We start from the raw sequence: 13,470 nt of genomic DNA on the forward strand, positions 1-13,470 counted from the left end.
GGGAGGGAAGGAGGAGGATGAAGAAGGAAGGAAGGAAGAGAAAGAAAGAGAGAGAGAGAGAGAAAGAAGGAAGGAAGGAAGGAAGGAAGCAAGCAAGCAAGCAAGCAAGCAAGCAAGCAAGCAAGCAAGCAAGAAAGAAAGAAAGAAAGAAAGAAAGAAAGAAAGAAAGAAAGAAAGAAAGAGAAAGAGAGAAGAAAGATGAAAGGAAGAAAGATATGCATGGAGATTGGAGGGACCCCTGTACTTCTGGTAGGAATATAAGTTAATGGAGCCATTATGAAGAACAGCACGAAAGTTTCTTTTAAAAAGCTAAAAGTAGACCTACCACATGATCAATCAAGCCCACTCTAAGTATATATCAAAAGAAAATGAAATCAGTACATTAAAAGTTGGAATTCCTAACCTTATTGCTACACTACTGACAACAGCTAGGGCATGAAATCATCTGCTTGCCTATCAATAGAGAAATGATAAAGAAAACGGGGCCTATTGACACAGCAGAGTAATGACCATTCAGCTAGTAATGACCAAGGAGGCCTCCTAGATGGGACTGTAAGATATTAATGTCAAATGAAATAATCCAGACACAAAACGACAAGCCCTTCCTATCATCCATGGTGGATATCGACAGTTAAATCTTATGTAAGTCTTACAGCAACCAGAGCTGCTGAGAGTTCAGAAGTACAGCAGCCATGTCAATCACAGGGCAGTATCCTGGGACCCTTCAACTTGTCCTCTAACTCCACGGAGTTCTCTGAGTCTTTAAGGGGGTGATAGTCCAAAACTTGGTTGCTTTCATCTGAACTTCCTCCAAGATTTCTTTCCTGTCTGACAGGCTAAGGATTTTTTAATTAGGTATTTTCTTCATTTCCATTTCCAGTGCTATCCCAAAAGTCCCCCATACCCTCCAACCCCACTCCCCTACCCACCACTCCCACTTCTTTGCCCTGGCGTTCCCCTATACAGAGGCATATAAAGTTTGCAAGACCAAGGGGCCTCTCTTTCCAATGATGGCCGACTAGGCCGTCTTCTGATACATATGCAGCTAGAGACACAAGCTCTGGGGGGTACTGGTTAGTTCATATTGTTGTTCCACCTATAGGGTTGCAGACCCCTTTAGCTCCTTGGGTACTTTCTCTAGCTCCTCCATTGGGGGCCCTGTGATCCATCCAATAGCTGACTGTGAGCATCCACTTCTGTGTTTGCTAGGCCCTGGCATAGTCTCACAACAGACAGCTATATCAGGGTCCTTTCAGCAAAATCTTGCTAGTGTATGCAATGGTGTCAGCATTTGGAGGCTGATTATGGGATGGATCCCCAGGTATGGCAGTCTCTAGATGGTCCATCCTTTCATCTCTGCTCCAAACTTTGTCTCTGTAACGCCTTCCATGGGTGTTTTGTTCCCAATTCTAAGAGGGGCAAAGTGTCCACACTTTGGTCTTCGTTCTTCTTGAGTTTCATGAGTTTCACAAATTGTATCTTATATCTTGGGTATTCTAAGTAGTTGGGCTAATATCCACTTATCAGTGAGTATATATCATGTAAGTTCTTTTGTGATTGGGTTACCTCACTCAGGATGATGCCCTCCAGGTCCATCTATTTGCCTAGGAATTTCATAAATTCATTCTTTTTAATAGCTGAGTAGTACTCCATTGTGTAAATGTACCACATATTCTGTATCCATTCCTCTGTTGAGGGACATCTGTGTTCTTTCCAGCTTCTGGCTATTATAAATAAGGCTGCTATGAACATAGTGGAGCATGTGTCCTTCTTACAGGTTGGAACATCTTCTGAATATATGCCCAGGAGAGGTATTGCTGGATCCTCTGGTAGTACTATGTCCAATTTTCTGAGGAACTGCCAGACTGATTTCCAGAGTGGTTGTACCAGCTTGCAATCCCACCAACAATGGAGAAGTGTTCCTCTTTCTCCACATCCTCACCAGCATCTGCTGTCACCTGAATTTTTGATCTTAGCCATTCTGACTGGTGTGAGGTAGAATCTCAGGGTTGTTTTGATTTGCATTTCCCTGATGATTAAGGATGCTGAACATTTTTTCAGGTGCTTCTCAGCCATTCGGTATTCCTCAGGTGAGAAGAGGCTAAGGATTTTAGTAGAAGTCACCACACATATTAGAACCTAGCTATAACTGAGAAAATGAGAAAAACACAAAGGAAATCAGGGTTTAACTTCATTTTATAAAGTTGACTTCTAAGATGTAACTGCCTGTCAGTCTTAACCTGGTGTTGTGGTTACTACACAGGATATGGATAATGGACTGATGCTTTCACCATGAACAAATTGGGAAAGTTGAAGTAACTAACTAGATGCAAAAAATAAATAAAAAATAAATAAAAATAAAAAAGGCAATCCAGTTGAGGGAATGGCTCAGTGAATAAAGGTATTTGCTGCCCAAAACTAGGGGAGAAAGTTGTCCTCTGACCTTCACATGGGCACTGTGGCACATGGGCACATCAAAATAACAGTGATGATAATGATGATGATGATGATAAGTATTTTTAAAAGAAATATGACAACCCTATGGATCTGGGTCTTTTTTAATGTCTGAATTCAACATCCTACTATCTTTCAAAGTAGCAGAGGCAACGCCTACAGTACAGTGCACCAGGACAAGTTTTCAGAGTCCAGAACTCAGCTCTCCATCCAGTACTCTGTTAACTCATATGGCTTTCCCTCCCCTGTGCCCTGCAGACGTCAGCATGCAGACAAGCATGAGAAAGGAAATGGGGGTGGGTGACACAGAAATCAACTCACACTAAGACACACATGAGACCAAAGTAAACATCATATGGACGTGGTATTAAGCCACAGTGAGAAATATAACACCCTGTATAAGAAATATCCACATCAGCCTAATCAAAACACTTCCTTTGCATGTGTCCAACCACATGGAAATCAAAAGCCGGACTTACAAGCACAGGCTCAAAACAACAGGAAAGCTAAATCAAAATGCTAATGCATTATTTCCCAAAAATGTGTTTGTTCTGTGAGATATTTTAACATAACTTTCAACAACAGCAAAAGGTTCTGTGATGAAATAAATTTGAGAAATGCTGCAGAAAAGCAAGTTAAAAAGCGTTCCTAGCTGCACATTGCCTGTGGCCTGCAGAAGCTCACTTTAAGATAGGCAGCTTTTCTTAATTGAGCGACTCCCACCTTTCCCACAGACTATTTATCAGTCTTGTGAAGCAAAATCATTCTACATATTCAGTTCCAGGGTCACTGAAAAAGTCTTAAGCCTAGTGTGTCTTCTTACCTGAGAGATAGACTTTCCAATAGGCTTCATGAACTTGAACTTGACATGAAAACACAGAAGTGTACCACTCCCTGTAGGAGCACGCTGTACGAGTCTTTCTGCAGTCACTGCGGAGATATATCTGACACAAACAATATAGGAAAGGAGTTAGTTTACCTCATAGTTTCAGGAGTGGCAGTTTATCCTGGTAGGGGAGGACATGGCAGGATGAGGCAGTTCGTATCATGTCAGACAGGAAGTAGGGAAACAAGAGAACTCTGGTGGTCCCCAATTTTTATCTCACCTCCATTCGCTTCATGTAGACACCAGCTTATGGCATGGAACCTTACACATCCAAGGTGGGCATTTTCCCCTCAGCTGACAATCTATGCAAATACTGCCACCAACACACTCTCAGGTATATCTCACCAATCTCCTAGGTGACTCCAAGTCAGTAAGACTTGACAATCAATAGTAGCCACCACATGTATGTACTGACCATGACAACAGAATGTTCAAGGTCTAGCACTTGAGTTGCCTGTCACCCTGAAGTGTTTGTGTGCTACCAATATGAATCTCTTATTTCTTTCATTTGACTTGATCTCATCAGTAATTAAGACATTAAACAGGTTATGGTATAGGCTTGCTTTCCTACAACCAATCTCACCTTTGAAAACAATTTTAAATATTGTTTATTCAAATAAAAAAAATTAAGCATCTTTATTGTGTCATGGGTTGATTTTTAAAGGTGACTGGAGAGGGTGGTAGCATACATTTGTAATCTCATCACTTGAAAGGTAGAGGCAGGAGAATCATGAGTTCCAGGCCATCTTTATCTATGTAACACATTTGAGGCCACCTTTGCTCATATGAGATCTTGTCTCCAAGACAAGTAAGAGCAACTGGGACTCTCAATGGTGCTACTCTCTCTATTTAAAAAATGTAAGGGCCTATCACAGTTATGTACTGCTCAATCTAGGAAAAATGTCTGCCTATTAATATTCATACCCGAAGCATGCTGGATAGTTTTGTGTTAACTTGACACACGCTACAGTCCTCTGAGAGGAAGGATCCTCAGTTATGAAAATGCCTCGGTAAGATCAGGTTGGAGACAAGCACCTGCCACCAACACACCCACAGGTGTATCTCACTAATCTCCTAGGTGACTCCAAGTCAGTAAGACATCACAAGCAATAGTAACTACCGCATGTACATATTTCTTAATTAGTGGAGCTTATGAGGGAGCCCAGAACATTGTGGACACTGCCATCCTTGGGCAAGTGGTCCTGGGTTCTACAACGGTCTAAGCAAGCCATGGAGAGTAAGCCAGAGAGCAGCACTCCTTCAGGGTGTCTGCATCAGCCCCTGCCTCCAGTTCCTGCCCTGCTTGAGTTCCTGTACTGACTTTGATGATAAACAGTGATATGGACATGTAAGTGATATAGACCCTTTTCTCCCCAACTTGCTTTTTGGTTATGGTGTTTTTAGTTGCAGCAAAAGAAACGCTAAGACACCAAGGATGTGTTATTTGATGTCACAAAAAGAAACTTGCGGAGACAGTTAAGGATGTGAAGATTCTGTGTTGCTGTGGATGGTCTGGGTGGGCTCAGTGTGATCCAGAGCAGCAAATGAGCAGAAGAGAAAGGCGAGGGAGAGTCTGAGAGTCACGTGAGGCTAGAGGGTGGAATCAGAGGCCGGAGCATTGCAACTGGCTAGTGAGAGCAGGCCATGAGCCGAGGAATGTGGGTTGCCTCTTCCAGCTAGAAAAGCCAAGAAAGAGGCTTCTCCGCTGAATCCAGAAGGAAGACAGCCTATTAACACCCTGATTTAGTTCCCAGGATTCCTACAGCAGAGTTCTGACCTTCCAGACTACAGGACGGTAAATTTGTGTTTTTTAGACCATTAACTCTGTGCTGACTCGTTTATTGGGTCATTTGGTGTTGATGCAAGCATGAGACCCAGGATCTTCCTCATTTCTGCTCTATGAGCATCGCCTAAAGCAACAACAGGAAGTGAACACAGAAAGCACACAGACCCCCTTCTCATCCACTCTTTAGCCATCATTGCCCAAGGTACGGCCCGCTAGGATCCAGTGATATTATAAGCCACAGCATCTATCCATCCTATAAGACCCATTAGAATATAAAGGGATCTTACTTTATGATGCCATAGAAACTTTAATTAAAGACTCTGAGAACTTTAAATAAACATGAAATAAATCACTGAGCATCTCGGAAAGAGATCAACGAAGCAAGGAAAGGAAGGAAGAATATTAACAGAATATAATAGCAAATTGAGGTTTTAGGGCCCCCCTCCCCCAGAGTAGAATGAATCGAGCAGAACTGACCTACGCTAAACAAATTCACAAGAGACTTGAGATAAATCAAAATGTCAATTTATTAATTTGAGCATGGGACATATCTTTCCAGTGATTAAAGTATCTGTGTCTACACACCAGGAAGGCTTCTTCGTATCAGATCATCAGATGGGTTTAATTAAATAACCCCAAAGCTACTTGAGTCAGAACATAAGGAGCAAAGTAATCATGGGATGAAATCCAGTGTCCCGGCCAGGTCCTCCTGGGTTCCTGCCAGTGTCACCACCCTTCAGGTGCCTGCCAGTGTCACTGTCCTCAGACAAGTCTCCTTTTTTTTTCTTTTGGAAAAGTTCACCATGGGCTAGTTTTTTGTTTTTTTTGGTTTTTGGGTTTTTGGTTTTTGTCTTGTGGTTTTTGGTTTTCGGTTTTTTCCGTTTGCTCCAATGAAGATGCCATCGAGGGATCCAGCCTGGGGTCTAGCCTGGGGTCCAGCCTGGGGTCTGTACTAGGTTGCAGATGAGCTTGCTGAGACAGATATTAAATATATGAGGGGTGGGGACAATCCAAAGCTTTGAAGTGTGACAAGCCATGCTTTTAAGCAGAAGCAGTGGTTGGGAGACATGAAAACCGTCGTCAGTTTTGCTGTGCAGAACAGGCGAGGGGGGAAGAGAAGTCATGTGAAAGCTTTGAAAGTACCCCTTGCAGCCTGGTGGGCGGGAAGACCACTGCTATGTTCCTGAGCACTGTCACCTCCCAGCCCCCAACTCTCCATGAGACCTCTAGGGATTGTTCTCTTGCCTTCCTTGCTTCACTAAGTATTTTAATAACAAATAACACACACTGACGTAATCAGTGAAAGGCTCTTCAGGTTTTATAGGCAAAAAGTTAATCCATTTATCTCTACTCTAGGAAAGCCAGACAAAATGTTACTAGCTGTGATGGTTAAGTTTACGAGACCCACCGACTGGGCAAAAGACGCCTTGACAGTTAGAAAAGCATAATCTCCAGGTGTCTCTGTGAAGGCATTGCTGGAAGACCTTAGCAGCTGTATCACTAGATTGAATGAAGATCTCAACAACACAGGTGAGCATCAGGTAAGCTGAGGGTCCACTGTGCTCCAGTTTGTGGGTGAGAGACCTTGTTAGACCATGGGATTCCTTAATTTTCATAACCATATGAACCAGTTCTCTGGATATATATCTTGTTATAATCAGCATGTGTCCTACTGGCTCTGTTGTCCTAGAGAACATTGATCATGTCATGATCCCATAGAGAAGACATCTTATCTGAAGGCCAGCATGCTCCTCTGGTCCCTTGGCTACATCCTAGGTTCTCTGGATAATTCTCGAGAATATAAAGATACCATTTTGTGGGTTCTGTTAACCGTCAGCAAGATCCATGAACCCAAATGGAGTAGCAGACAAATGATCACTTCAACACTCTAACCTTATTATCAGATGACAATATTCAGCTTGTCCATCTGTTTCCTAGAATAATTTGGTTACTCACATATAAAAAAAAAAGCTGGAACTCCAACAAAACTAAAAATATGATATTTTGGATGCATCAAATCTAAAGTTTTCTTTTAGCAAATGATCCTGTTGAGGACTAGGAATATAGCTTCACTGGCAGCCTGACTCAATTCTGAGCACCAAAAAGAGAGGCAGAGGGAGGCAGAGGGAGGTAGAAGGGGAGAGGTGAGAGGCAGGGAGAGGGAGAGGGAAGGGAAAGAGAGAAAAGTGTGTGTGTGTGTGTGTGCATCTATCAGCAGAACGAAAAAGTAATATAGAAAATGGAGAAAACTTTAAATCATTTATCTAGTGAGGGCATATTGCGCAAAACATCTAAAGAATTCCTGCTTGGGGAAATCAGGAGTTCAAGGTCATCCAAGGCTACACAGTGAGGTCCAAGTCAATCCTACTGGGGATCCTAATGTAAAAGTCACAATAAAAAACAAACAAAGCTAAAGCACAGGTTAAAGCCGTGGAGACGGCTCAGTGGATACAGTACCTGCTGCACAAGTTGACGACATGAGCTTGGCTGGATACTCCTGTACCTGTGTGAAAAGCCAGGCCTGCTGGCACTTGCCTGTGACACCAGTGCTGGCTGGTAATCACAGGAGAGCTCAGGGACTCACTGGCCAACCACACCCAACCAACTGGTAAAATCCCCAGTGGGGGACCTCTTGTGAAAAAAATGAGATGGACAGTGTGGTGGCTTAGATAGCTTTGTCCCACATAGACTTGTGTGCTTGAATGCATGGTCCATGGGGAGTGGCACTAATAGGAGGTGTGGCCTTGTTGGAGGAAGTGTGTCACTGTAGGGATGGGCCTTGTCATCTCTATACTCAAGCTCCACCCAGTGTGGAATTCCAGTCCCCTCCTGGCTACCTTTGGATCAAGATGTAGAATTCTCAACTCCTCCAGCACCATGTCTACCCAGATGCTGCCATGCTTCCCACCATGACAGTAACGGACTAAACCTCCGAAACTGTAAGCCAGCCTCAATTAAATGTTTGCCTTTATACGAGCTGCCTTGGTCATGATATCTCTTCACAGCAATGGAAACCCTAACTAAAACAAGCAGCAATAGAGGACATGGACTGTGGATCTGTATCCTCCCAACCTGCATGCACACATACACTACATACACACATAATAATAACAATAATAATAATAATAATAATGTTTGACCTTTTGACTTGAATAAATATTTCTCCATAAAAACACAACTTGTTAATAAGTACTTGTAAAGATATTAAGCATCGCTAATCATTAGTAAAGTGCGCATCACAATGAGGGCTGGAGAGGTGGCTCAGAAGTGAAGAGCACTTGCTGCTCTTGCAGAAGACTGGAGCTTTTTTCCCAGCATGCACAGGGAGCAGCTCACAACCAGGGGATCTGACACTCTATCTGACCTCTATGGATACCCATAGACATGGAAACACACACACAAGCACACAGTTACTAGTAAAAGGGGTGAGATGGGCGTTGCTGAAGATGAGGAGGAACCCATTGTGCCTGTGTGCTGCTATGGGGCCATAAATTGATGTAGCTCTTATGGAAAAGTGTGATGTTTCCTTAAAAATGAAGAATTTCTCTATGACCCAGCAACACCACCACTGCTGGTTATATATCTAAAGGAACTGAAAATAGGTTTTCTCTTAAAAAAGATATTTGTCACTTGTGCTCAGCTTTATTTCCAACTGCTGAAAAGGGGAAGCAGTCCAACTCTTCCCTGATGACAGATGGACAAATGGATAAAAGGTGGGACCTACAGACATCGGAACAGCTCAGCATACAGTACAGCATAGAGCACACAGCATACACTACAGTATACAGCATACAGCACACACTTCAGCATACACTACAGTATACAGCATACACTACAGCACACAGCATATAGCACACACTACAGCATACACTATAGCACATAGCATACAGCACATATTTCAGCATACACTAAAGTATACAGCATACACTACAGCACACAGCATATAGCACACACTACAGCATACACTATAGCACATAGCATACAGCACATACTTCAGCATACACTAAAGTATACAGCATACACTACAGCACACCCCATACAGCACACATTACAGCATACACTACAACACACAACATACAGCACACACGTCAGCATACACTACAGCCTATAGCACACACTACAGCATACACCACAGTATACAGCATACAGCACACAGTACAGCATACACCACAGTATACAGCATACACTACAGCACACAGCATACACTATAGCATACAGCACACACTACAGCACACAGCATACAGCACACACTACAGCATACACTACAGCACACAACATACAGCACACACGTCAGCATACACTACAGCACACAACATACAGCACACACTTCAGCATACACTACAGCCTATAGCACACACTTCAGCATACACTACAGTATACAGCATATACTACAGCACACAGCATACAGCACACATTACAACATACACTACAGTACACAGCATATAGCATACACTACAACACACAGCATACACTACAGCACACAGCATACACCACACACTACAGCATACACTACAGCATATAGCACACATTACAGCACACAGCATACACTACAGCACACAGCATACACCACACACTACAGCATACACTACAGCATGGATGACTCCTGAGGACATTAGAATAAGTGAAATGGCACAAAAGGCCAATTCTGTACCATTTACATGAGGTATGTAGAGTTGGCAAAGGGGCAAAGATGAGGAGCAGATGGGTGGGCATGGTTAGGGGCACCCAGGGAAGGAGGAATGTGGAACTCCTGTTGAGTGGGTAGAGAGCCTCAGGTCTGTACTGTGAAGAGCTCAAGCTTGAATGAACCAAAGACCCACATTCAAACATGTTAAAGCTGGAAAAGCAGCTGTGGCACTTTGGTGCCTTCTACACTACCCCAGTCACACGCCTTGGCCTTTAAGGTGTATATACATTTTAGGATGGCTGACCTCATTATGTGTGCGGTTTGCTTGTGTTTCAGTCACGGTAACCTCATCTTCTACATCCGACAAGGCACACTTCATTATCCTTTCCTGTGTGAACATCAGCATCTTGCTTGTCAATGCCCTCAATGAAAAAGTAGCAAGCTTTAAGATGAAGTACACAGTACTTAAGTACACAGTAAATGTCGGGATCGTAATGTGCAAGTCTGGAGGGCTTTGATCAAATCTGGCATTATTTCTATTCAGAGGGGAAATCTGTAAGACTCCATAAGACAGAGATCCGTAAGATTCGAGTCAAGGTCTTCTCTGACCTTCTGAAAATGCTTTGCAACTAGGTGAGCAGATGTAAGGGAGACAGTGACCAGAATGGTGGGCAATTGGGTTGAAGCCATCTGCAGAGAGCTTCCAGGAAAAGCCAGCAAACTTAGGACCAAGACAACTGTGAAGAAGGACCTAGAAGACACCATGACCCAGACAACATGAAGAAATCCTTCCCAGAGAAGGACAGCAATATGCTAGAACAAGACAAGAGGGCATAATCAAACAGCCACAGCTCCTCTGATGGTGGCACGGGGGCTGCTGCCTTGCCCCCACCCTGGCTTCAGGGTGGCTTCAGAGGGTGTAGAATACTCTGAACTTCAAGGCCTTGTTTCTAACTGGGAAGAAAGGTTTGAATACTGTTCTTGGATGGTGCCTGGGCAGAGTTCAGCTTGCCCCACTTTCTTGTCACAGGAAGCAGGCTGCCCTAAAAATCCTTTAGAACAGTGGATCTTTTTGTAATAGTTAGCAAAAGAACCTTTTTTTTAAGTGAAAAAAAAATTTTGAGGAACATCAATATATAAAAATAGTTGAAAGCCTATCAGCTCTGCAACAGCTCAGCGCTTGAACACATGGTGTCTCCCACTGCGCTCCATCCCCCCATGGCAGCCTCTGCCACCTTCCCTGAAGCTCCAGTGTGACAGCCAGCCACCACCTCAGAAGGCTAGGCAGGCTGCTCGTGAGAACCAGAACATAAATGCCAGGCAAAAGGAAAAAAACTAAAACCACACGTCATGCCCTAACTCGAAAAGACTATCAAATGAGTGGGCTCCTGGGAAACCCAAGCTCTAGAGCACCCATGAGTTCCACGCCATCATCTACTGCTGGAAAAATCCCAAGAGACTGTGTGATGCCGTGAAACAGCTTCTAGACTCATAAGCCCAGAACTTAAGCCATCCTTCTATGTGCTAGCTCTGTGACTCTGAGAAAACATCTTCAATTCTCTGGGCAGAGACTTTCTCACCAGGAAGACAATGATAATAGTTTTCTTACACACTTTACACAGTTACGAAGGTCAGATGTAAGAATAAACCAAAGTCATATATGAACGGTCAAGCTCTGTACCTGGATCAGGGCTTAAAGATTTCTGGCTGCTCTTCCTTCCAGGAGACCTAAATTTAGTTCCCAGCATGCATGTGGGACAGCACAACCGCCTATATCCAGTTGCAAGGGATCCCATACTCTCTCATGGCCTCTGTGGGCAGCTGCCCTCTTTTGTACAGGCCTCAACGTAGGTGCACATAAGTACACACAATTAAAAGTACAATAATTTTTAAAGTAACCTGTAAAGATCTGAATGCATGAAAGTCCTTGATATCATAAAATCTCTAAGCCAGGCTTCATGATGCAAACCTTTAACCAGCCTGGCCTATATAGAACGTTCCAGGCCAGCCAGGGCTACATAGTGAGACCCTGTCAAAAGCAGAAAGACGGGGCCTTGGAGGGGAGCATCTCATTCGGCCATTCACTCTAAAGCACACCCAGGCGGCTGCTGTCCGGGCAAACAATTGAAAAGGTTTGGATGTGGCTTTTCAGTATCGACAAACAAGACAACAAACAAGTAAAAATGCAAATGGTGACCCGTGCCCCTGAGTGGGGTGAGGACCCACTCTGCCTCCAGTGGTTGCTCCACTCCTTCCCCTCCCCGCAGGCCAGGGCAACTGGCTCACATGTGTCAATTCCTTTCAAAACTGCTGCCCTCAGCATTAGTTCCCTGCTGGTGAAGCCCTCGGGATCCAGTCTGTGGCTCTATGTAGAAGACCCTAGGGCCAACTGATCAAGTCATCCCACGACAGCTAGTTCCAACTCTCACCACTAGCTAGACCTCGGGCAGTGTTGTGCAATGATGGAAATGTTCTATATAAAGATGCCCTCTGGGCTGCAGACGCATTTGGGACAGAAGAGCATTACTCAATACACATCAAGCTGTAGGTTCAATTCCCTGCATCAGAAAAAAAAATTAAATAAATAAACTTATTCTTCCACCCTTTATGATACAGTCTCTCCAGATGAATACATGCTAAGGTAAAGGGGTGTGGTTCAGTTGATGAGCCCTTGCCTGGCATGCACATGCTCTGGATTCAATTCCCAGCAAAATAGCAATCCGGTGTGATCATGCATGGCTGGAATCTACATCCAAGAGACAGAGGAAGGAAGATCAGAAGTTTGAGGTCATCCCCAATTACGTAATGAGTTTGAGGCCATCCTAGAATACATGAAATCATGCATTTTCTGCTTCAAAATACATCTTATACCTAACCTACATCTGGAGGGCTCAGCCACACACTGTAGACAGAGCACAGGTTGGGTGTTAGAGCATAGCTCACCAGGACTGCCCATCAAGAGAGTACCTACAGCGTGTCAGCAGCCTTAGGAAAGATCAAAGTTCATGATGGGAACTATCCTTTCTACTGTTGCTTATGGCATTAGCACCAGGGTAAAGTTGAACCATAACAACACTGTCTGTACCCTATGGGAGGGAGCCACTAGCCACACCCAGCTATTGAGCCCTTGAAATGTTCCTGGTGTCCCTGAGAAATTAACCTAACGAGTTACCTAGATTTTAAATAGTCACAGGTGACTGCTGATGGACAAGTCAGATGGGGTGGTCATGCTTGATCTCTCTGACAAAACTGAGACAAACTACATGTTAAATGTACCTGGGGCTAGCAGGATAGCTCATCAGGAAAGATGTTTGCTGCTGAACTTGATGCCCTGAGTTCTGGGACACAGGTGATAAAGGGAGAGAATCACATCCTACTGACTGGGGCTTCTCTGACCTCTGACCTCTGACCTCCACTCATGCATTGTGGGACATATACCCACACACATTCATACACCATGCTGGATGGAGAGGTGGGGATAGAGAGGGAGAGATTTTAAATATAACTGTCATTTTTTGCACACAAATTTACTGTCAAACAAATAATGTTACCATGTCCACATGTTCTTGACAAGAGCAGATTAAGGGCTCTGTCTTAACCCAAGTCTCTATGAGTTTATTTGCTAGTTGTTGGAACTTGTAAGCAGGCACTCTACTCAAGCTAGATGAAAAGACCGCTCACCTGTGGGATGCTGCAGGGTGAGCCGATGAGATTTAG

The sequence above is a fragment of the Mus caroli genome, chromosome 6, assembly GCF_900094665.2.
Source record: "Mus caroli chromosome 6, CAROLI_EIJ_v1.1, whole genome shotgun sequence".
Lineage (NCBI taxonomy): Eukaryota > Metazoa > Chordata > Mammalia > Rodentia > Muridae > Mus > Mus caroli.